This window comes from Crassostrea angulata, chromosome 7 (assembly GCF_025612915.1).
Source record: "Crassostrea angulata isolate pt1a10 chromosome 7, ASM2561291v2, whole genome shotgun sequence".
Classification (NCBI taxonomy): domain Eukaryota; kingdom Metazoa; phylum Mollusca; class Bivalvia; order Ostreida; family Ostreidae; genus Magallana; species Magallana angulata.
The window spans coordinates 33,596,772-33,622,953 of NC_069117.1; the positions used below are offsets into that span (position 1 = coordinate 33,596,772).

The 26,182-nt window shown below is 33.7% G+C and overlaps 1 protein-coding gene and 1 long non-coding RNA gene across 3 annotated transcripts in view; one reads left to right on the forward strand and one right to left on the reverse strand.

Annotated features, from left to right (window-relative positions):
- LOC128192905 (frizzled-5-like) overlaps positions 1 to 5,314 on the reverse strand; it is a 39,693-nt gene extending 34,379 nt beyond the window's left edge. The window contains exons 1-2 of one of the 2 annotated variants that reach the window (XM_052865953.1): positions 5,028 to 5,314; positions 4,379 to 4,795 (exon numbers count right to left, since the gene is read on the reverse strand). The gene's annotated coding sequence lies outside the window, so the exon portion shown is untranslated. Of the gene's footprint in view, positions 1 to 2,059; positions 2,109 to 4,378; positions 4,796 to 5,027 lie in introns of those variants that run through there. The other variant, XM_052865956.1, reaches the window with a different exon arrangement.
- Positions 37 to 25,597, forward strand: LOC128192906 (uncharacterized). The gene is made up of 3 exons (XR_008244574.1): positions 37 to 344; positions 20,445 to 20,581; positions 25,462 to 25,597. It is a non-coding gene; the product is annotated as an uncharacterized LOC128192906 (long non-coding RNA).
- The last annotated feature ends 585 nt before the right edge of the window (positions 25,598 to 26,182 follow it).

Consider the following 26,182-nt stretch of genomic DNA (forward strand, 5'->3'; position numbering starts at 1 on the left):
GAAATCGCCACTCTCTCCCTTTGTTTTTATGTTTCGGTTGACCTCATGCGCGTCAAGTTTAAGTCTTACGATTAATTGCTGGAGAGAGGCGGCACGAATTTTTCCATTTTTCTTTGCGAATGAATTATGCATTTACGGGGCTTGTTATTAACTGGTCCATATGCTGAGTAGGTTTTGATTTTTGGCCCCTTTTTTTCGTGAGTACCTTTTGTGCATTGGTTTGGTTTGCTCTCAAATGCAAATAAAATATGACATTAACAAATTCTTGATTGTTATAGAGGAGTTAGACGTTGCCTTCAACTTCATTTAAATACTGTCGTTTTGTAGTGCAGTTGCCCTAACAGGTAAGAAATTCCTTAAATTTTTGTTGCAAACCATTACGAACTATTCACAAAAGCTAGCTGCTAACGTTATCAAATCAGATGAAATATCACCAAATCATTTATTCCAAGAACAGGTTGGAAAACCGTTTCAAATTGTACTATACTCACAGGTTAATGCTGAGTTTTGATTCACTGAATGTGAAAAAAGCCGTAATAATGAATCTACATGGGACAGTGGTTGACAAGTTCGAAGGTGATGTTCTCGCTGAGATGTTAAACAACAAATGGCTAGACCTGGATGGCAACACACGTTACATGTACATGTTGGTACGTTAAAAAGATTCCAAAACGAGGAAACCCGGGTGCTAATTGATGATTTAGTTGTTAGAAGAAAAACGTCAACCTGCAATTCTTGTACTACAACAAACTTTTTAAAATTTCGTGATCAGTTTGTTAGAATTATTGATATACGACCAGAATTTACTCGGTCAAAAAAGCATTGAAGCAAACGCAGAAAATAACATCTTGTAGCAGAGGTATACATTTTCAGATATGACTACACTATATAAGTTAAGCCTAGGTATATTATTAACAAATTCCCAGAAATCATCTACATAAGTAATAGTTCCTATAACTGTCTCCTGCCTTTTATTTGCGTAATAATACCATTCCCAGTAATACTGGTTTGTTCCTATGTTTTATATCAAAATAGACACATTTTAACATTACAAAAAACGTGGGATTTTGGCACAAATCATAAATCATAACGAATATGAACGATGATATCGTTATCATAGGAGATATTATTATTTTTTTAAAGAGCATTTACCCTCTCTTATCTATTCTTCTGACCTGTTCATCATGGGTTATTTCTTAAACCTTCAGAGATCTGTAGCTTCCAACAAACTAATTGTCCATCTTTGCAAACACGCCGTAATATAGACAAGACGGTCGATAACTCTGTACACGGCTTCATTTAGACTTCGTGTTTGTAAACTTGGTGTCATTGAACTCACACCTTGATTGCAAAATTAAAAAAAACAAAAAACTTGGCGCTGGAGAGAATGTGGCTTGGAAAAGGGTTTGGAGTCGTCAAAGGTAAGCAAGCCACGTCTGCTGTACATTATACAATACATCTGTTACCCCTCCCCCCCCCCCTCCAACCCATGAAACCAGCCCGTTTTTTTTCTTGCATAAGAAACATATACGATTGTGTCAGTAATATTTTTAGTTTTGTGAGGTCGTACAAAATTTAGGATAAACTGTGAAATGGGCAAATCATCAAGAAATCTAAAGTTCGCGCGAGTTAAAGTCTTCAGTGACACTTACAAATGATAAAAATTCCGCCCGCACTACAATGATCATTTTTCATGTTTTACAAGCAAAAAATAACACATCACTGAGTCACGATATTTAGATATTATTTTTTCCTGACACAATGCGATAAGGGGGATACTATACGTGCATTAAAACGCATTATGGATCATTAATAACAAGCAAAATATAGACATTTAACAAAAAGGGGCTTACACGAACCAGCACGGGCGCCATTCTCTCAGCATCCGTCATAGTGACCTCAATAAACCGAATGACCGGCTAATTCGAGGATTTTATTATCTCTTCTTTTTTTCATGAAAACATACTTTAGTAAGGTACGTGTATTATCAACAGATTAAAAATAGCCCAAACATTTTAAACATGTTTTTTGAACATCCATTACTTTAAAAAAAACAAACCTTGTTTTTTATAGTCCCATAAACTGCCTTTCCATTGTTCTTCCAAACTTATGATTCATAGAGTATTCCATTAAAAAAATAGAAAGAACCAAATGTTCAGCCAAAAAAAAAAAAGAAAGGTTTCCATTTTCCAAAGCAGCCTAAGTTACGCTGTCGGTTTTCAACAAACAGATAAACCATTCTTATTGAAGCGTAACACACCAAGGGAAGCTACATGTCGAAACAGCGTCTTAATTAGAGGATTCTGGGGATTGTTTCTGATTCTAAATAGATTAACCTGCAACTCTGCACCATTGACCCAACAAAAGAAAACGTGTAAATTTATCCTCCGCTAATGAGCCAGGTAAGCCATGCCCCGTTTCCTTTCGCAGGGCAAAACGTGTATAGGTTTCACCCGCCATCAGGGTTTCCCTTTCCACCAGAGCAACCAAATGTTTGACCTTGTTATTAAATATCATATCACAATTATGTAATGGGTTATTTTATGATATCTTTCTTTCTTATTGGAAATTTTACAGACAAAAAAAAAAAAATGAGCGAAACTTTTGGTTGTTTTTTGTTTATAAATTTGCGAAAATTCATTCTAAATAGGGTATGCAATAAAAAAAAAAAGCACCAATTCTTCCCTCTTTATAGGCTATAAAAACATAAACTCTTCCTGCTACACTCAATCTCTAACATACAGCTGTCTCTGTCACAGGAATTTTAAATAAAAAATTCTATGTATATATCAAAAACTCATTCATTATTTTAAACGTCTTATTTAGTCCAAATCATGACAGCTCTTTTCAGCAGAACGACTGCAGCGGGCCAAAAGTCAGCCCAAGATGGCGCAACCCTTGCTCGGTTCTTGCATTGTAATTTGCCGACTGAATTCATTTTTTTCCTTGAGCCGAGGACAACAAGGTCTCATTGTTTCCAAGCACAATAAAACGGCATGTAAAACTGTATTGATATAGGTATCAGATTAGCCGACCTCTTGATCGCATGGCATGCAGAGCCACGGAATATCCTCTCCGATTCCCATGCCAAAAAATATAGTTCTTGTTCATTATCCATTATTTAGTCGTATTTTCTCAGGTGTGATCATGACGTTACAGAGACAGAGTGTCACGTGATCTGCATGTCTTCCTGTGTGTCTTTTATCTTTGTATATATTTATTCATTCCACAAAAGAAACAAAAAAAATAGGATTTTTTAATAAACAAAAACTATTTGATCTTTGCAGAATGTCTTTATATCTACAATATATCATTTTTCTGCTAGGAAAGGGACTTGCTGGTTTTTTGGGGGGTTTCTTTTTAGGGGGGGGGTTAAATTATTTTTATTATTTCCCTACGCAGTTTAATAATTATTTTTTGTATGATTAATTTTCATCATTTTCGAGTATATATAAGCTGATTTTTTTTAATCAATTCATTTCTTGCGTTAAATTCTAAATTTACTTTTTCACTATAAGCAAACACTTTTACAATTTTCATAATAAGAGTACAAGGACTGGCAATTGGAAAAGTGTGACTTGTCCGTTGATACGGGAGCCGGTCTTTGATATCACAATTAGAAATGCCGGTCCATGATGGCGGGCCAGGGAACCTGAGCCCCCCGACACCTGTTGAGCATGAAATTATTAATAAGGGGCATTCAATTTGTGTCACTGGTTCATCGGTAATGTTTCATTGCGTCTATCAAATTATCAAGACAGGTCTCAAACCATTTAAAAATATCTTATATCATTTTCATTATAACCATAGCAATTTTATACAATCACTGTATAGAAAGAAATAGTAGGGATATTGTTGCCTATAAGTTACAAATAACAAAATTAAGTTAATAATAAAAAAAACTGATAACCAAAATGCTTGAAAAAGGGATAACCCTCTTAACAAATAAGACTTTCCTCTATTTTTAAATTCATTTTCAAAGAAAAACAACACCTCTTTGAACATTCTGTACATTTTTGTGCCCTCTCATTTTCCAAGGTATATACTAAGTATTATTGTGTTTTAAAATAAATTCGGGATTAACGTGCAGAAATGTCAGTTTTGAAGTAATTTGGTTGAGATAATGACCGGCTTGATGCTCAGTCAGAGCTGTGGGCTAATCTAAATGCTAGTCCTTGATTAAATATCTCGAGATAAAAGGCGCAAAAGGTCAGCTATAAATTAACAATAGCTCGATTATGAGAGCCAAATAGGTCGCCTTGAAGAAATCCCAGAGTAACTTTTATCTCGCAACATGGCTTGAAAAAAAGTAAGAAATTTGGTAGAAAGAAGCTGAAAACGACTCAGAAAAACAGATAACGTGTAAGATTTGGTATACCTTGTATCTGTCTCCGTGAACAGCGCAGTGTATGGGTTTCCTCTAACGTTGAGTGGCTGACCAACTGGGTTTACAAACTCACTCTGTTTAGTATCACACGCCTAATTTCTCTTACGCCAGAATCTTAAATCTAAAATATCCAGTGCGACCGCTGACGCCGGGAACAATGACATGTGCAGTAATACACAGTTTGGGAGTCTCGGGTTCCACCGCTAAAAGACGAGAGTTCCGATAGCAGGACCAATTGCACGCATTACCAGTCCCGTCTATATTCTCTCCTCCGAGAGGTGAAAGCGAGATGTCACAACTGGTTTCTGTTACTTTGTTACACCAAGGGTCGACCGCCCCTGTGAAAAATTGGAGGGTTGCTATTAAATTTCCCCTTTCTCCTTGTATCACTTTTTTTTCAGCAGTAAGCTACAAAAGAAACGAAAATATCACAAAGAAAATGAATTTAGAGAGAAAAAAGTCAAACCTTTGTGCTGTAGTTTCGTAATTTTTTTTTGGAAGACTTTTTCTACGTAAATGCTCAAATCAACAGTGATAAACTAGGGGTCTATGTTTCTTCAGCATCTCTTAATCTCGAGATATCTCGCGATACGTCGACGGAACGCATCAATTTCTTTTCAAAATTTAAAAATGTACTCACCGCTTTTTTATTTACCGTAGAAACCCCGCAAGGTAATATCTTTTGTGAGTAATGGTCCTACTTGGTGAATTGGAGGAACTGAAGAAGCGTGGATGTTGGTCTCTTGGCAGTCTTTATTAATTGGAGCAGGGACGATTCCAAAAAACGTCAATTAAAATCACAAATGTAGAGCGATCTCCGCCAGATGTCGCTTTTCATTATATGTGCTATCTTATCACTGGAGTCATTACCATAGTCCACTTGAGGAACGATCCCTCAACCCTCACCCCAAAGCCTTCAACAACAGATACAGCAGCCTCCAGGTTTCTTGTAGATTCCCCGCCATACATGACTCGCGATAAATTACAACAAAAACCGATTGGCATGTGCAGGGCTTCATTTCTGTTCGATCTCACGAAGAAAGGTACGCCATGACTTGGTTGCATAGAGTCATAATATTCGGATTTTTTAGGATATTAAAGTTTTTACCGTTGATAGACAGTTCATCGGCAGATAGCTGAAAAACAATTTTCATTACCGTAATGCATATACTCCTATGTCGGTTAATTTTCGTTTTGTGAACTTGAGAACGATTCACAACGGAAACAGACGGCCGACGGTTTTCCTCCCGTTGTTTTGCATTCTGAACAAAATGTTTCTTGAGTTTTTGTGCGATAAAATTTACCCCATTCTATCGATTTATGAAAAACACCTATTATGACAGTTCACATATTGATGCAATAAACTTTTTTTTTGCATACATCTGAGTTTAGTTTTTGTGTTTTCTTCGTTTTCGAACATTCCGAAGCTAAATCTAGCATATGGATTGACCCCTGCATTACTTTTTGCCCCGACAAAACACACGTACGTATACGTAAATTATACAAACTGGCTATAGTCGCCAATTCAGATATTATGACGACTTTGGCCTTTCACTTGATGTTTTCCCGACCCTCTAACGCCTCCTAAGTAGTGTATGATTATCCTTAGTTATAAATAAAAAACCATAAACATATTTCAAACTGGATTATACTTTTAAATTTACTTGATAACAGAAAAATAAAACGTTAGGTAACTGAAATTATCTTCGAAGAAGATGTATATACATGGAATATTTTTGTAAGGTCAGAAAGCATTTCAGCATTTTAAGTAAATTAAAAACAAAGTAATATGTCTGGGACTTTAAGTCACCTGTTCAATGATTTATTGTCGTTGTTGTGTGAATAAAACTGCAATTAACTCAAGTCCGAGGATTGTTGATGTTATGAGATACTTAATTAACGTGTGTTTAAAATGTACGACGCAATTCAAAACACATTTTTGTAATTTAAGAGATGTAATTTCTTTTCACTTTGTGTGAAAATTGTAATTGTGTGCCTTGCTGTCTCTCTTTTGTAAAGGAGGAGAACGAGGCGTTGATGAATTTATTGTAGTAAACCTGCTGAATTTTGACTCATGTAAGGATTATTCGCAATATAATTTGATGTTTAGTTTCATTGATCATTTATGGTTTAGGTAAATAAATACATGCAGAGTAAATTTCTGTTTTGTTTTCATGATGAAAGAGGAAGGCATAAAATTAAGATATGCATTGTCTGTTGTATCAAACTCAAGTCTGGTAGGAATAGGATTGATACGTATTTAAGGGGGTAGAAAAAATGTTTTATTGGAAATATTTATGTAGACAGAAGGTATACTAGAATCGTATCTATTTCGAACCTTTTATGAGCAGTAATTAAAGCAACATTAATAGTATCTCGTGATTAAATAATTTTGAAAATAAACTTTACATATCTATATACCTCCTCAAAAGAGTCGTGAAATAATAAATGGCAAGAAAAATGATAACTGAGATCGGAATTTGTTCGATTTATTGATACACTGTGTTGGAATTACAACTGAAGAATTTGAACCTGAGAAAAACAAACTAATGGAATGGTGACCAGATGTCCCCTTCTTTATTTTGAAAAGCATTAAAGACATTAAGCAAGTGCGTCTTTCCTATCCAAAGCATCAGATATCTGGAAAAAAAATACATTTTGATAACGTTTTAAAGTTTTATCAAAAATGTTTTGCCAACAAACGGCTTTATTTATACGTAACGTGCACGATAAACAATACCTGGGTAGAGCGTTGTTTAAGCAGTGAAGCTATCTTACTACGAAGCGTGTTTGCGGCACCAACACGGCTCCCAGTTTATCATGATAACAATGGCAGAAGATTGATTTCTTTATATCGCATAACTGATCCAAAGCTGTGTCTATATGGTGCACAAAAATGCATGTCTGGCTTTATATCTATCAACAACATTTTTTTCTCGTCATGCAATGGGTTGATATGTACGCATACAATACAAATACAAGAGGGATAGGGCGAGTTCGATGAAAAACAATATATTGTTATTATAAATAATAACTCTTAACATAGAATGCGAATAATTTAGATTGTTGTTATAATAATAGCAGTTTGGTTCAAAGCAATGGAATTTTTACTTCCTAGATCAAGCGCCACACACAACTCAGCACTGCGCAGACGCGCATGCTCTGTGAGCAGAAAACAACTGATCAAATATGGTCGTTGTTTAACTCCAATATTTGCCGTACCAAACTTTAAAAAAAATATTTGAGATGGGTGCAAGTTCTTAAATGATTTAATGTAGTGATTTCATATCAATGTGGAGTCGTATTGATATTCATTTAGTATAGTGTCCTTTACAAAAATTTAGATTTGATAATCAAAATTTGTACAAATTTTGATTATCAATAATCTAAATTTTTGTAAAGGACAATAGCATAGCTGCTTGGTCCGATTTTACATCAAATTTTATACACGCTTTTAAACGATGGCTATGCTTAGTATATGTATTATAATAGACATTGCAGTAGTTTTACCCGTCAATTATGCCAAATTTCAAAGAAGAAAAATACGTACAAAATTTGCTAACAAAACAAACGACATTAAAAGGTACCGCGTTATTTCGCCTCATGTTAAATTTCACCCCTGACGTCGAGACGGGAACGGTTGTATTACGAATTTGACATCGCTTTAAATAAAGGTCGAAATGATCAAACAAATTACAAATAAACATGTGTACGTTCTGTTAGCCAATATTTCTAGAGTCTGCTTTCTTTACAATCGATGCATAGCATGCGGGTTGAATAACCCCAATCATTCGGGGGACGAACCCCTGCAGTTTCCTTTTCTAAACTTTCCCGTGATGCATTTTGGTTTGTTTTTTCGTTTGCCCAAAGAGAAATTATTTTTATTTACTTTGAATATTTCTAACTTTGACAGGATACTGATTCTGCTAGTGTAAATAGGAGAAAGTCCATAACTTTCTCAGATAAATGATTTGTATGAAAAAAAAAATTGATACTGTAATTACAAAAAAATCGGACCAAGCAGCTTTAAATTCGAGAAGATGATATTGAAGTTCCTACTAAGACGTGTAATATACTCGTAATACCGATTTGATTAAGTGATCATATGTCTTTAAAGCTGCTTGGTCCGATTTTATATCAAATCTTATGCACGCTTTTAAACGATGGCTATGCTTAGTATATGTATTATAATAGACATTGCAGTAGTTTTACCCGTCAATTATGCCAAATTTCAATGAAGAAAAAAACGTACAAAATTTGCTAACAAAACAAACGACATTAAAAGGTACCGCGTTATTTCGCCTCATGTTAAATTTCACCCCTGACGACGAGACGGGAACGGTTGTATTACGAATTTGACATCGCTTTAAATAAAGGTCGAAATGATCAAACAAATTACAAATAAACATGTGTACGTTCTGTTAGCCAATATTTCTAGAATCTGCTTTCTTTACAATCGATGCATAGCATGCGGGTTGAATAACCCCAATCATTCGGGGGACGAAACCATGCAGTTTCCTTTTCTAAACATTCCTGTGATGCATTTTGGTTTGTTTTTTCGTTTGCCCAAAGAGAAATTATTTTTATTTACTTTGAATATTTCCAACTTTGAAAGGAGACTGATTCTGCTGGTGTAAATAGGAGAAAGTTCCATAATTTTCTAAGATAAATGATTTGTATGAAAAAAATTTTGATACTGTAATTACAAAAAAATCCGACCAAGCAGCTTTAAATGTGTGACATCACTTTTTTATTTTTCTTGATACATTAGATAATTAGTACCTCCTTTAAGACATAGTGGTCGTCTAGTCTGAGGAAAGGAGTGATACAAACATGAAATAAACAATTCTAACTTTCTAAATCATTATCCATTGTGTTTATTGCGTTCATATTTGACGATTTCTTTAAATATACATATATGCGTTGAAAAAAGAAAAAAACGGAGTCTTTATACCATAACGACGCTTGTATATTAAAAAAAACAACAAATACATGTAGTCAGGTCTGAGCCATAACATAATCTACACTGTATGAACGACTTACTTTTAAATTGTATATATACAATTTCATATTCTTGTTTTTATAGACATTTTGGAGGAATTAAGAAGGTTAATATTTTTTAAAGTATATCAATGGATATCAAAGATGAAATAAGTTTGGATATTTATTGATACTTTTTTGTAATGTAAAGTACATGTATACTATAATTAAACATAAATATTTTTTATTTAAATGTAGGATATTTTTTATATTTCAAACACTGGACATCGGATCTGTATATAAAAATCTAAATATTTGGACAAAAATAATTGTTGATACACGTATATCTTTTAAAGTTTTAAAAATCCCGTGGTCTTTCTTACTACATGTAATTGGAATCTAGTGGAATCCGAATCGGAAACTCGGCTGTTTTTGAATTGAAATTTTCGGTGAGGAAAAAAAATGAAAATTATTAGATGCAACATTTTTTCCTTCCATATTGTGTCTATTTTTTATATATTTATTTTTTTTGAAAGATAGCATTTTGACCTCAATCATATCTAAAAATTGACTACGCATTATATTAACAATAAGAAAGGTTGGATTTTCATCTATTGCTATCATTAGTATGTGCATTTTGCATATGCATATACACGTAAAATAATGTAATTTTTATGCTTAGTTATCAGAGTAAAAACAAATGCTAAACCACCAATAAATTTCAAATCAAAAGTTGTTTTTAATATCATGAACGAATAATAATTATATTGTATTTACACATTTAAATACAAAATGATATGTTGGAGGTCTTATGTCCTTATAATGACGGACAGCGTTAATGGACGTCCAACGGAACAACCCCCCCCCCCCCAAAAAAAAGGAAAAAAAACGCGAGCACACAGTTGTACGTTTATGTCTGTTGTCTTCTCACGATCAGCTGTTGGTCTTCTAGCTCCAAAGATCAGTGTATTTGTGAAACAAAACGGATAATAACTGTTTGATTGCCGAAATGTTCCGTACAAGTCCTGTTCAAGTTACGGACTTCATCGTTTAAGTTAGGAACAAGTATCAGCTAAGACAAATGCGCAAAACTTTATGCATATGAAACCGACGAAAGCTAGAAAAACGGTATTATTACCTAATCAAAAGAATTTTGTTGTTTTATTAAAGTTTTAATATTATTATACCTCATTATGAATATTTCTTTATAACGCGTTATTTTATTGGTTCTAGAAAATCACGTGTCATGGCAATAAAGCTTCATATTCCCTTGTCATTGTAATCTTTTTTCATCATACAGTATCCTACCACTTCGGAAGCATCGTGAATTTTTCATTCCATTTGTATGAAAAATCCTGAAGAGCATACGATGTCATCAAAGGATTAATTTTATATCAACATTGTTTTCGCTTTTATATCAGAAAACTAATATATTCGACTTATCGAAAATGAGATAACAATACAGGGAAAAAACCCGGTTATCATTCACTACATTATTGATTTACAAGAGTTGAAAAACGAATAGAACCCTTTGTATTTTATATAATCCCCTGTTGTTCGATATAATAAACAATTTATTGGATGAACGGTCAAGAGATTTATTCCCCCAGAAAAATAATAGTTCCCTCGGGTGTTGTCCTCAGGAACAACGGAGAGACGACTGCCACCAATGGACAACCAAAGGTGTGCGTTCTATCACCGATTCTTAATTGCAACTGATTAAGTCAGCTAGCGTTTAAAAGCTGTCCAAAGTTCATGCTAACGTTTAATTTTGACGTCTAAAGTTCAGCGTAACCCGTCACGTGGGTTCATGAGAGCATTATTCTTTCCGGGTTTGCTTTTTGCAACTACAATTTCTAGAAGACTAAATCTTGAGAGCTCGTAATAGATTATAAATATATCTGTCAGGGCAAATATTATTAACATAAACAGTCCACATGTATCTTGAATACTTACAACATTTTAAATAATGAAAACGAATGAAAATCACCTGTTTGAACTTCTTTTTAAACATGTTTATCGCCTTTGAATTTTTTAAAGTAACGATAAACATAGAAAAAACTTTGGATTGTCCATACTGTGACCATAGCATTAAACAAAGACATAATTTATTGGGTTTTTTTTTCAAATATGTAAATAATTTATTTATTCATAGGTGATATGGAAAGTGTTAAATAACTAGTTAAATGTATTAACCATATAGTAAGATTAGTAAAGTACAAGTTGTAACACAGTACAACAGCGAATTTGCAAATTGTATTCATGAACGACTTGAACATCAAAGTTTTAAAGATACTACCTCACATGCATTATTAAATAAAACGTTCAACGTCAAACAGTTAATGAAGGACATTTGAGAAAATCTTGCAAAATTTTGCCTTTTTGTTTAATGAAGATTGCGAAAATGGCGCGAATATAATTGGTACTTTTGTTCTCTTAGCAATTAAAGAACGGTAACTCCAAAAAAGGAAAAAGACAAGTGTTTAGAATATTATATGAATATTGAGTCACCAACTTGTTTTTTCTATAGTGAATATTTTGATTTTATCAATGATAGTATTGACTACTTTAACTGAATTTTTGAAATGATATGAAATATTTTCATGTCAATTTTTATAATGTTTGATATTAATTTATCATCAAACAAAATTAAAATGATTTTGATAACTTTGCTGATTCATAAGATATTTAGTGTTGGTCATTGCTGAACAAATTGAAATATTTTGATCCGTCCCTGGTCTTCCATTTTTTTTTTTTTTACCAAAAGCTACATGCCAGTAAATAGCGATGAAATTGATTAAATTGAAAAGCATGAGGACCTACTCGGTGATAGAAATATAAATAATTAAAAAGAAATAAATAAAACTGTGTTTGAAAGAATTACCGTGATCTCTTTGTGTTAAGGTATTTAAAGTATAACGACCAAAATTATTTTGTACATAATAAATAAATGCTCCTACATTTTTAAAGCAATACGAGCTGCAATTTTCATGCTGATTTTTTTTTTTTACGAAAAATGTTATTTTCTATTAAAATGACAAAAATGTCATGGTTTTCAAAGTTCTGTTAGCCATATTTTTATTGGAAAAGCCATAAAGAAACCGTAAGGACACACGAGGTCAGACGTTCCTCAATTTTATAGAATTTCCCCTGATATTTTTCCTTATTTTTTAGCATTTAAATCTGTTGATTCCCAAAATTAATGGTACATACCAGGCTCCTTTAGGAGCTAGAATAAATAGAATTTTCCTTAAATGCTTGCAAATAAAGTCATACTATGTATTTTCAATTTAACACTTTATACCCAAATTAAAGAAGTATCATGTAGCATAAAGATATAATTATGGAATTACTTAGTGAAAATCTTTACATTGTGGAGATAAGAAAAAAAATGGAAGATAGGTCGCGTCTGACCTTAAATGAAGCAAAATTGAATTATTGTCGTCCTGTACAAAAATTGATCTGCTATTATATGTATTCCTTAGAAGAGAAACCTTTCTTCTGACGAAAATTAGTGATTCTTTCAAACCTTTTTTATCATAAGAGTTTAATTAAAATGCAGACTTATCACACTAGCAGGTTTTTGCAGCAAAATAAAATTCTAAAAAATACAGCTCATATTGCTTTAACTAACCATGGTAGTGTATAACGACGAGAAAGATAACTCTTGTACATAGAAATAAATTTATAGTGACAGTTGTCTCCCTTATACTGGTCAATTAAGGTACATGTAAGTGTAAGAAAATGTGTGCTCTTTAATAGAGCCGTTAATTTATCTTATGTGGTAAGCATATACTATTATGTGGTAAGCATATACTAGAAGTATGAATCAGCGAAGATGCATTTTCGAAACGAGCGAAAATTCCAAAGCAAGAAAACCATCAATTACAATGTTATATATTAATGCATACATACACAAATAATCCAGCGACTATATAAGTGATCTTTCGACAAATTCTTTTTAAAAATCAGAGAACTTATCACAGTTTTGTCAATAGATGTACTTTTATAAATTTGACTATGTGTACAAATGTACGTTTGAAACACACAGTCGGTGTCTCATTCTCTTAAAGCATAATAGCAGCAAGATACCAACGAAGAGAAAAAAACTGTTTTCTTTTAACAGAAAATAAACAGTTGTCCTCTACATGTTTGATGTATGTCAAAATAGAATAACTACAACCAGAGAATGTTTTATTTTTATTTTAACTTAATCGGACAACATTTATGCAAATATATCATTATAATTTTGTATTTCACAAAACGCGAAATTTGAAAAAAAAAATCTCATAAATCTGGGTATCTTTAGTCAAGGAACCAAGTCTGGTGTTTTCCTACGTTCGCATATTCCGGATATAGGTGTATTGAAGGGTAGCAGCGGCTCCCACGTGTAAATCATGGACTGTAGATCAACATCTCCCACCACGAAAATCTCCACATAGAACCGCGGATCTAACGCGCGACTAGATTTGATGGTCCTCCACGAGGAGTCCTGATATTTGAGGATAGGGTTGTTAAACAAATCTATTTTCTTCAAATGTTCTTCACACCAGTAATATTCCTGCGTTCCTTTACGCACCAGCACCAACCTCACGTGCGTCACCGAATCATGGTGCACGTGCTCCAGAAAAAGACCCGGAAGTTCCATCTCAACGGCATACTGATTCACCTTTTTCCCGGCGTTTTCCTCTTTCATTGGAACTCCCAAAGTATGCAGGGGCTGAAATTGTAGCACGTTGGACAAGTACCACATCAGTCTTGGAATCGGGATTTTTAACCGTGCGTTGCTGTTCCTGAGTTTTTCCGGAAGTTTGCCATCAAAAAGAGACGCCATGAACCAAGTTCCGGTCGGGGCATCATGGCGTCCTAGAGGTGTGTACAGCCCTTCCCCGGCCGTCACCATGGTTACATCGTTCGTGCCACGAATTCGCTTCTCTTTTTCAACGGAAGTGGATTCGACGGAGATAAACGCCGGTGGGATTGCGTTGACCGGCACACACAGGCAGTGGAAGAAGTACCCGATGCTCTCGTACGCGGTGTTTTCCAAGTCTCTCGACTGAATTATCTCTTCCAGTTTCACATAAAACTCCTCCAGTTTGTGTTTCGGAGTAAACTGTCTCGAGTACTTGATTTCTTCCACTATGTATTCCATTTTTTTACTTTGCTTTCAGGACAAACAGGAATATTTCACCGTCTCAAAAACCACTGTTGATACGTTTATACATTGAAGTTCACAAATAAGAAATAATTTAAAGTTTTTTCGAACATATTCTTGTTTACACAGATACATTAACAATATGATGGTTATGGCGATAAGAATTTCTTAATGAAGCGAAATATCTGCTTTAAACTTCTATTCAATCTTTCTTCCATTTGTCTATTTGTCTTTGTTCTATTCAAAGTGTTAAAATTTAAAACACTATATTTGTGTGTGTCCTGAATTGTTCAATATCTTTTTAAACTCAAGGGGCACGCAGCTTTGATTTTACTATAGACATATTAAGTTATAAATAGAGCCATTTTAACAAAAGCTTGGACTTTGGGTAGTTGTGTCAAACAGCAATGAGACGTAGGCCTGTCTATTTCCTTGTAAGCCACTCAGCCATGGCTCTTTGAAATTAAACAAGATTTGTCTGGCTTTTGAGTTAAGACTACGCAATCGATGCATATTTCGCTCGAAACCGCGTCATTTTTAACTTGTTTTGACACAAGGAATAGATAGCTACGCCCAACTGAAAGTCCAAGGTCATGTTAAAATGGTTCTAATGGTTTATTAGAAGCATTTATTGTAAAAGGGATGTTTTTTTACAAAAGGTCTTCATTAAAAATATGACACTCTTTAAAAAATTGAAATTGCTTTATACAATACCTTCTATACATTTGCGATACTTTTATGAAGAATGCGACCTGTTGTATGTAGAACCTTTATATAACTATTGTCTTCATTCAAATGTTGGAGATATGATCGAAATGAGCCATTTTATTATCCCCATTGCAAAAATGTACAATTTTCAGCCGCAACCCCGCCCCTCCCCTTTCTTTCGATATCAAACTTTTTTTCTGTATTAATCCTATATTTTGTATGAATTTTGAAGTCAAATGCACAGGTGCTTGAGGACAGGACCGACCACCCCTCCCCCTTTCCATCCTCCACCCCTAAGTATCTAGACCCCAGGGATTTTCAATTTTGCATTTAAATTATCCTTTTATGATAATTATATTTATAATCTAATGTATACATTCATTGCACAAAATTACTTAAATCAAACATATTGACAAAAACCTTATCCTGTCTATATACGTTGTATTATAGAGGGTATGATTTTTTTTAAATGTTTGTTTTAAGTAATTAAGTGTACTAAATGTATGCATTTGTTTGGAAATGTCATAAAAGAATAATTTAATGAAGAAATGAGTAAGTCCCGGGGGGGGGGTCTAGAATCCTTGGGGTTTGGGTGGGGATGCACCTGTGGTCAAATGCGCCCACCATTAAAAATGAGATTGAAAAAATGGTCATTGAAAAATGACACTTACTGTATAACATGCTTTATACATCCAACTAATTTTTTTAGAAGATATTTTTCCTTTCATCTTTTGAGCAATGAAAAGAATTATAGCATCAAAGGTGAAAACTTTATTCTATTCGACTGAGCATGCATAAGGACAAATAAGAACATTTTTTTAATTAATAAAACCTTTAATATTCTCTTAAAACGTATTACGACTTGTTGTTTGGTTATTCGTTTATATGTTACATGAGTCACACATTCCTTCGTCTGGTAACGAAAATCGACTTTCAAAGGATGGCAATTTTTTCTATCTGTAATCATCATATAATTTCAGAATCTGGTTCTTTTCTTCTTCGGCAATTAAGTCAGAGGTCTTGCTTTAGTTCGCTGACATAAACTTTTGAGTATGTTTTTAAAAATGGCACCATTGGACAAAGGTATTTTCATGCGTTTTTTAGGAACTGATTCTTGTCTTGTGAGTTGTAATTGACCGATCTGCTTCCGTCAATTCCTTTTGATGGCCTTTATTTGTTTTCATTTATTGCACGTTGGTTTCAGAGATTCAATTACGACCGGGGCTTCTTTCCATTAATGGACAACCGACGGATAACTTCCAATCATCGATTTCTGAACGTCTGCTAACCTTCTATGGTAATGTGTAACTGGGGTATAATAATCCAAGTTCCAATATAGTGTGAACTTTTCGTTCACTTTGCGCATTTCAAATCATTTAATGAGACTAAAACGGGTTAAGACTTAAAGGGACCTGGACACGATTTGAGCTCAAAATATAAAATTTCATTTTTCCAATTTTAATGTTTAAAATGGTTAATTTGGGTACTTTTAATGCTTTGTCAAAATTTGAAAGTCAAATATTAAGGTATAATCAAGATACATAGTTTGAAAATCTTTGTTTTGTCAACAAAGCTCGAGCTTTGTTATGGTTTACATATATGTTTAATTGGTGTAAGTCTTAAGCAAATAATGATTTTTTCTGTTTATCATATTATTTGTAAACACATTGAATCAGTTTACCTTGTTTGCCCCAAGTCATTTGGTCAAAGAAATGGTAATTTCATACTTATTTACATTATTTGTAAACAAATATAAGACTCGAGCTTTGTTTACATAATAATATTTTCTCACCTCTGTATCTCTCTTATTACTTAACTTCCAACATTCAAATTTTGGTCAATCATACAAAATGAACAATTAAACCATGTTATGCATAAAAAAAGAAAAAAGAAAATTTTGTTCTAAAATCGTGTCAAAGTCCCTTTAACCGTAAGAAAAGTTCTTATATGTAACACGCAAACGAATCTCCTTGTAAAGGAATGCATCGGCAACATTAAACAATTCAACAAAATCGCAGAAAAAAATATCGTAATGTGTCAAGACTATCAATAGGAGCTGTGTTTGGAAATGCCTGGGATCTCATGGACTGTCATTAAGCATCGTACACCAGTTTATTTAACTTATCCATTAAATTAACCATAGATTGTAACACAAAATAAGTGCTTGCTGAACATCGTTAATAGTTTCCCGTTTTTATTTTTTTAAACTCAGATTCAACGAAGATTAATGGAGGCCAAAATTAAAAAATATCCATGTTTCCCCTACCGCGACCGACCCAATTAAATCCCGCCGACTGAATTGGGTTTTTTTACCACATTGAAAAGACATTTTTTTAAAGAACCCCAATTTTACCCCAAATCGTTTTTAGAAGACCCACATCTGTTTCGTTTTTCAATCAATTTGAAAGCCTCAATCATCAATATGGGCGAAATACTCGCTTTATAATCGGTAACTTTGCTGGAATTTCCTTCGAAAGAGAATGTATTCTGAGTTCACAATCGTGTAAATTAACCCGATAGACATTAAAATGATAATCATTCAATTCAAAAGACGTTTCCACAGCCTCAGTTCACCAGAGTTGTGATTAATCGATTGTTTTATCTTTAATGGGTATAAATACGAGGGATGCAACATGTAGCCTAACGTTACTCTGCCTTGAAAATTACAACCGATGTTTATTACTTTAAGTGTTGATATTAAAATCAGTTTGTAACTTGTAATTAATTATAACTCTGCCAAATTAATGAGAAAATAATCATAAAACCATCTGCGTCAGTTATATTGATCCTCTAACGTTACACAATGGTTGTAATAAGGTCAAAAGGTTAGACTAATCCTCAAAAATACACAGAGGTACAGAGACTGAGTTTATTTGTCATTTAGCTAACACAATTACAAAACCTTTCATCTAAAAGCGAATGTATACATCAAATAACTTAAATCTAATAGATTGGATAAGTTTTTTTAACTTTTAGAAGTGTTTTATTTTTTTTATGAAATTGCTTAAATTTTAATCCAATTTTAATTAAGGTTGGATCTGTGTATATCATCATTCCTGTAGGTTATGCTGTATCAAATATTGACAGTCTTCCTTATGTCAAACTCCTCCCTACTTTTCTGTTAGGGAGAAATAAATCTCCCAAATTTGGTTGGTACATGTGAAATGTAAGTTTACGTTTTAAAAAATTTAAACACTTCTCTTAACTTCGTCAAATTTCAAATAAACAGAATTAAAAAAGTTGGTTTTTGGTTATGACTATAATTAAAATGATATTACATGTAGGTATATTTACAAAAATCTTTAGTATCTAAATATTTTTTCCACTAGCATTATGTTTCAAATTTGGGTAAAAATTTCCTTGACAAAGAAGGACCTTCTCTGCAAGTTTAGTGATTTTGTGTAACCTTACTTTTATAGAATCATTAGATATGACTTCACAAATATTTACATTTAATACATTACCGTAAGTTTATCAAATATTGTTGTTTTGATATACTTTTATACATTTTGTATACCAAATTTTGAAAAATTAATTGATACTTCGAAGAAGGTACATTATGATCATTAAAATGATATTAAATATAGATTTACATGTACATCAACATACAAATGATAATGAATGTTTTTATGCACATCTAGTCATTGAATCAAACATGTTTAAATTTAAGATGAACAATATCAAATTGTGAATTCGATATTAAATTTGTTTTACATTCCATCAGCACAGGTATAAAAATTTGTTTTACAGCAGGTCATATTTTTTTTTAGTTTTGTAATTAATTAAAGAAATGATTTATGGGTTTTTTTTTTCATTTTTTATTTATAATGTATTTTATATTATGCCCTGACAGAAAAAAAAATATTTACCTACCTACCTACCCAACTTCAAAATTTAGGGTCGGGTTAGGGGAAACATAGATATTTTTAATGATGGCCTGACGTGATTGGAAACAGACCAATCCATTCCAGAACCGCAAGAGTTCCATATCAAACGCATGCTAACATGCTAACTCTAGGGAAACTTGTTATCCTTCTTTAATTAAAAAAAAAAACTTTGGTCACAGTGGTGTCCGTTCCAAGATTTGAATAGGTTCCAAACTTCCTACCAAATAGAACCTCACATTAGGGGGGGGGGGAGGTCTGATTTTTTAATTAGAGTTATCCTTCTTTGCATTCTATAAAATTAATGTGATGTTGGAGGTATCTCACACACATTTAAATTTTCAAACTGTACAATATTTAACAACAAAAATAAAGTACATATTAAAAATTCTTATCATAGAAAACATAGCCAATCAAAGATTGCGGAGCGCACCGAGACCGTAAGACCACAATTATCATACTGCATCAAAAGACTATACATATGATTTGAGCCTAAAGTGGCCCCTTTATACGAACATTGTCATTTATTGTAATTCTTTGTACATATATATTTGAATTTTTTTTTTATAATGTTCATTTTGATTCAAGTGCCCAAAATTTAGAAATATGACATGATAAAGTTTACCTTTTCCCGCCATTTTCGTATTTTTAAGATAAAACGACTCGTTTTCAAGCAGTTTTTCATTAAAAAAAAAATTGAGCGATTGCTTGAACAAACAAAATATTTTCACCAAAGCTGTATCTATCCAGTACAGAAAAGCGTCAAAAAGTTCGTTCGTGTTCAAAACAGTAAGAAATGTGTAAATGAATGACTGATTTTGATTGAATTATAAAAAATAGCTTCCATTTTGATATCATATACTGCCAGCGAGTGTACATGTAAATAATTCAATTAAATAGGTTGAAAATTGAAAATGCATGTATATTCTTTATAGCAACTCTGTTGTTTATTTTATTTGATAAAATGAAATATATCGGAAAGGACAACTCTTCTAAGAAATAACACAACAATTTAGTGTACACTGTCTGTACACTGAAAACCTTTAATAAATAACGAATTATGGGGGACAAAGACTAATATCATATATAGTTCTTTATAGTATACGGTCTATAGTCGATAGAATACAAAATATATTTTCTATTTTTCTACAATTTGAATTGAATTTTTTCTTTTATATATGTAATTTTAAAAATATCACATCATAATATTGATACAATATAACTAAAATTTATGTTTTATTGAATTGAATATTCAATAATGGTAATATGATGTCCAACAATGAAAGAAATAGGGGTTATGATAACATTCTTATGTTGGCTCTTTTGAAAGCTGTACCGAAGCCCAGAGCCTTGGCTGAGGGAGGCAACGTCTGCCCAGAAGAGAGATATGGGAAAATGAGGAATGGACAGCCCTCCAGTTTATAACAGGATGATGAAGGCAAAGTCCTCTGATGTAGAATCCAACAAGTAAGTATGATTGTTATTACGTTCATGTCTGCCACGTCAATGAATTTAGATGTGTGGTATTAGTTCCGTGTAGCTCTCCCTCCTTTCTGATTTTCTGATCAAAATTTTTCCGCTGTCTTTCGGCGTTGCCGTTTGCGTTGTCGTTGGAGTTGTCGTAGTTGTAAACTTTTCACATTTTCATCTTCTTCTCAAGAACCACCAGGCAGATTTCAACAAAACTTGGCACAAAGCATCACTATGTGAAGGGGATTCAAGTTTGTTCAAATGAAGGGCCACACCCTCTTTCAAGGGGAGATAATTACTAATAGGAATTCTTGAAAATTTGTAGGTATTTTTCAAAATTATTCTTCTCGAAAACTATAAGGCCAGAAAAGCTGTAACTTGTATGGAAGCATCCTTAGGTAATGTAGATTCAAGTTTGTTCAAATCATGGGTCCCTGGGAGTTAGGTGGAGCCACAATGAGGGGATGAATTTTTGCATAGGTATATATATAGAAAATCTTCTCTCAAAAACTGTTATGCCAGGAAAGCTCAAACTTTTGTGGAAGCATCCCCAGATAGTGTAGATTTTAGTTTCTTCAAGTCATGGTCCCTGGAGGTAGGGTGGGGCCACAAATGGGGATGAATTTTTACATAGAAATATAGAGAGAAATCCTTTAAAAAATCTTTATAAATCTTCTTCTCAAAAACTATTAGACCAGAAAAGCTCAAATTGGAGTGGAAGCATCCTCAGATTATGTAGATTCACATTTGTTAAAATCATGGTCCCCAGGGGTAGGATGGGGCCACGATAGGAGGGGGTTGTGAATTTTACATAGGAATATATATAGAAAATCTTTATAAAAATCTCTCAAAAACTATTATGCCAGAAAAGTTCAAACTTTTGTGGAGGCATCTTCAAATAGTGTAGATTCAAATTTGTTTAACTCATGGTCCCCAAGGGTAGGGCGGGGCCACAATGCGGGGGGGGGGGGGTGAATTTTTACATAGGAATATATAGAGAAAATCTTTAAAAATATTCTGAGAAATGTTTTAGTTCAAAAAGCAGTAACTTGTGTGAAAGAATGGGTTGTGTAGATTTAACTTTGATCAAACCATGATTCCCTAGAGAAACAAGAGGCCCAGGGGCCACATCGCTCACCTGAGCAACAATTGCCTTACTTCTGATCAAATTAGCATTACACTTTCAAAATATCTTGACAACTAAGTACAGTAGATCTTGCTAAAAAAAATTGAAACTCTGCCAATTTTTATCCACCTCTTTCTTTTGGAAATTACCAAGCCCCTTTTGTTGTTGTACCTGTAAGAAGATTTTTCTCTATTCCTATACCCCCCCCCCCCCCATTTTGTGGCCCCACTTTTCTCTAGAGTATCATGTTTTCATCAAACTTATATCTGCATAACCTGTGCTTTCACACTAAGTACTGAGTTTTGGACCGAAAAACTTTCCCAGAATATTTTTAAAGATTTTTCTCTATATATTCCTATGTAAAAATTCAAACCGCCATCACGGACCCGCCCTACCACTAGGGACTGTGATTTTAAATTTACAATAACCGAGGATGCCTCTACACAAGTTAAAGCTTTTCTGGCCAAATGGCCTTTAAAAAGAAGATTTTTAAAGATTTTCTCTATATATTCCTATGTAAAAATTCATCCCCCACTGTGGCCTCACCATACCATTGGACTATTATTTTAAAAAACTTGAATCTATACAATTTGGAAATGCTTCCACTCAGATTTGGGCTTTCCTGGCCTAATAGTTTTGAGAAGAAGATTTTTTAGAGATTTTCTCTATGTATAAAAATATATCCCCCATGTGGCCCCGCCCTACCCCCGGGGACCATGATTTGAACAAACTTGAATCTACATTATCTGAGGATGGTTACCTGCCAATTTGAGCTTCCTTGGTCAAATAGTTTTTGAGAAGAATATTTTTAAAGATTTTCTCTATATTTTCCTATGTAAAACTTGATCCCCCAATTGTGGCCCCACCCTACCCACGGGGACCATGATTTGAACAAAATTGAATCTTCACTATCTGAGGGTGCTTCCTGGCCTAATTGAGCTTTTCTGGATTAATAGTTTTTGAGAAGAAGATTTTTAAAGATTTTCTCTCTATATAAAAATGTATCCACCATTGTGGCCCTGCCCTACCCACAGGGACCATGATTTGAACAAACTTGAATCTACATTATCTGAGGATGGTTACCTGCCAATTTGAGGTTTCTTGGTCAAATAGTTTTTGAAAAGAAGATTTTTAAAGATTTTCTCTATATATTCCTATGTTAAACTTGATCCCCCAATTGTGGCCCCGCCCTACCCCCAGGGACCATGATTTGAACAAACTTAAATCTACACTACCTGAGGATGCTTCCATTCAAATTTGAGCTTTCCTGGCCTAATAGTTTTTGAGAAGAAGATTTTCTTTATATATTCCTATGTAAAACTTGATCCCCCCATTTTGGCCCCACCCTACCCCCGGGGACCATGATTTGAACGAGCTTGAATCAACACTACCTGAAGATGATTCCATTATAATTTGAGCTTTTCTGGCCTAATAGTTTTTGAGAAGAAGATTTTTTAAGATTTTCTTTATATATTCCTATGTAAAAATTCATCCCCCTATTGTGGCCCCACCCTACCCCCGGGGACCATGATTTGAACAAACTTGAATCTACACTATCTAAGGATGCTTCCACTCAAATTTGAGCTTTCCTGGCCAACAAGTTTTTGAGAAGAAGATTTTTATAGATTTTCTCTATATATTCCTAGGTAAAACTTGATCCCCCAATTGTGGCCCCACCCTAGCCCCGGGGACCATGATTTGAACAAACTTAAATCTACACTACCTGAGGATGCCTCCACACAAGTTTTAGCTTTTCAGGCCGAATAGTTTTTGAGAAGAAGATTTGTGAAAAATACCAACAAATTTTCAATAATTCTCAATTATCTCCCCTTTAAAGAGGGCGTGGCCCTTCATTTGAACAAACTTGAATCCCCTTCACCTAGTGGTGCTTTGTGCCAAATTTGGTTGAAATCTGCCCAGTGGTTCTCGAGAAGAAGATGAAAATGTGAAAAGTTAACAACGACAACAACGACAACGACGACAACGACAGACAACGGACAAATTGTGATCAGAAAAGCTCACTTAAGCCTTTGGCTCAGGTGAGCTAAAAAAAGGGGGGGTATATAGGAATAGAAAAAAATCTTCTTATAGGTATATCAGCAAAAAGGGCTTGGTATTTACCATAAAAATATGTGGATAAAAATCGGCAGATTTTTAAAAAGAAAATTGGGCAAGATCTACTGTACTTAGTTGTCAAGAGATTTTGATACTGTAATGCTAATTTGATCAGAGTTCAGGCTATTGTTACTCAGGTGAGCGATGTGGCCCATGGGCCTCTTGTTTAGTTCTGTGTTGCCTTTTTTATAACAGCTCTCTCTCCCTTTTTGTATTCAAAGCAGTTTTCATAATACATGAAGTAGTGCTTGCATTTCATTTTCTAGGTAAATAAAAAAATCCTAAAGCTCTCCATTTAATTTTACTACATACTGTTTAAAGATCAGTTTGAAACTGGATTTCATAAAATTCGTACTGTATTTTGTATGTTTTTATTGGATATTTCTCAATCAATATGTATGTAAACGGGGGCAAAAGTTTAAATGAATGCGTTTTTCTCGTAGAATCTGGGTTGATTTTTTTTGTGTTAGACATGAACCAAAGACTCTTAACAAGACATATACATGTATGAATACACAGTATTGAGCGGGAGATAATTGCTAAAGACATAATTGATTAATTATTCTGCATTTCAATTTATATTAAAGAATATAGGTGTAGGAAAAAGTACTGCCAGATCAGGCTAATTTTGTTTATCATCAGTGCTATAATCAATAAAACAATTTTTTTTAGATATGGATAGAAATGATAGTACACATTTCAATGAGTTTTAGCAGTTGAAACTATTTCAACGTACATACAGTTAAATCTATTATTAGTCATGTGAATTATAAAGTGCAAAGAACATGTATGCTAAATCACGTAATTGCACATGTTTTTCAACATTTAAGAAGTTTTGCATACTTTTTTTAGCCCATGACCTACATTTAGAAATTATTTCCTGGGGCTTTTTGCGATTTTGATCTGTGATTTCAGAATAGTGTATAATGTTTACAATAATGAATAAAATAACCACAGTTCGATTATTTTGCGCAAGAATTGATCTAGTTTGTTTGGCTTTAAGTTTGACCCTTAGTTTAAGATTTTTATCGGTAAAAAAAAAAAAACAAGTGAAAGTTATGTATAGAGAGTTGGCTTCCCTATTCAATGTAGAAATAAATCAAACTTTGTTTGTCCTTGAAAATAATGATTATACATCCATTTCAGTCGGGAAGATAAACTACTACTTTGATACAGAAATGTTTACAGAGACGCACAATGCGCTGATAACACATGAATATCAGTGTTGGTTATATCAATTCAAAAAATGTCGTATTTTCGTAATTGATTAGCACTGAATTCTGAGAAAAAGCTATAATGAAAAATGAAAGATGGTTCGTTAAACGGAAAATAAACCAAATGAACAATTACTGTTACCTCGATCTCGAATTATTCGGTGATGATGTTACAGATCATGCATGAAGTACCGTATAACCACAGGTTCCATATTTACAACGCCAAGTCACCCCTCTCCCGAAAAAAAACCCACCAACAAAACGCTCAAACAGACCCCCCCCCCCCAACCCCCCAAATAGAGAGTTTTATAGTTATCCTTCTTTACACTTCTTAACAAATCGCGCGTTTGCGTCGTAGAATTTTCCAATACACCATGCTGCTTGTACACAAAGATATCACAATTTTTTTCTTTCTATTTCAGCCCGTATAGATAAAAGAATAATTGCTGAAATGAAAGGTTTTCTGACAGATGTTAAACGAAAAAAAATGGTGCGATGAATATCATTAGTAAATCGTTATAGTTGTAAACTATAGGAATCATTTTGTACCAAACTGCCATGATTTTATCATTATTTGGATATGCTTTTTCCTCATAAATAAAATAGTAAGCTTATTATAACTCTGAATCATCGATAGCGTTGACTGTAATGAAAACTAGCTATATATCAATGCTAATGAGCTTATTTTGAAGAAAATCGTACCAATTTGTTCTGCATATAAAGGTCTTAATCTGCTTATATAGCCTACTGGTATTTATTAAAGAAATAAAGTCTGAAATACAGACACTTGGCTGGGTTTGGTGTCAAGCTAAACCACCCAACCACCGTCTTTCTCCTTCTTCCATCTTTTTGATCCCTCGATCTTAAAAATCACTGATACATTGTATAGCAGATTGTGTTGATTTTAAAGAAATCAAATCCACCCCTCATAACCCCCTCCCCCCCCAAAAAAAAAATACCAACAGAAAGCCTGACCACAGGAACTTTATAAGGGGCGTCAACTGGGTGAAAGGGAAAAAGGTACATGTAGCTGCAGGCCTAAAAAGCTCCCGATGGTCGTCCATGCGATTTTTTTCAGACCGGGGGCTATAGGGCAGCTACAGTCACATAAGTTTGAAATTCGAAAGCAATAACTATTTATTT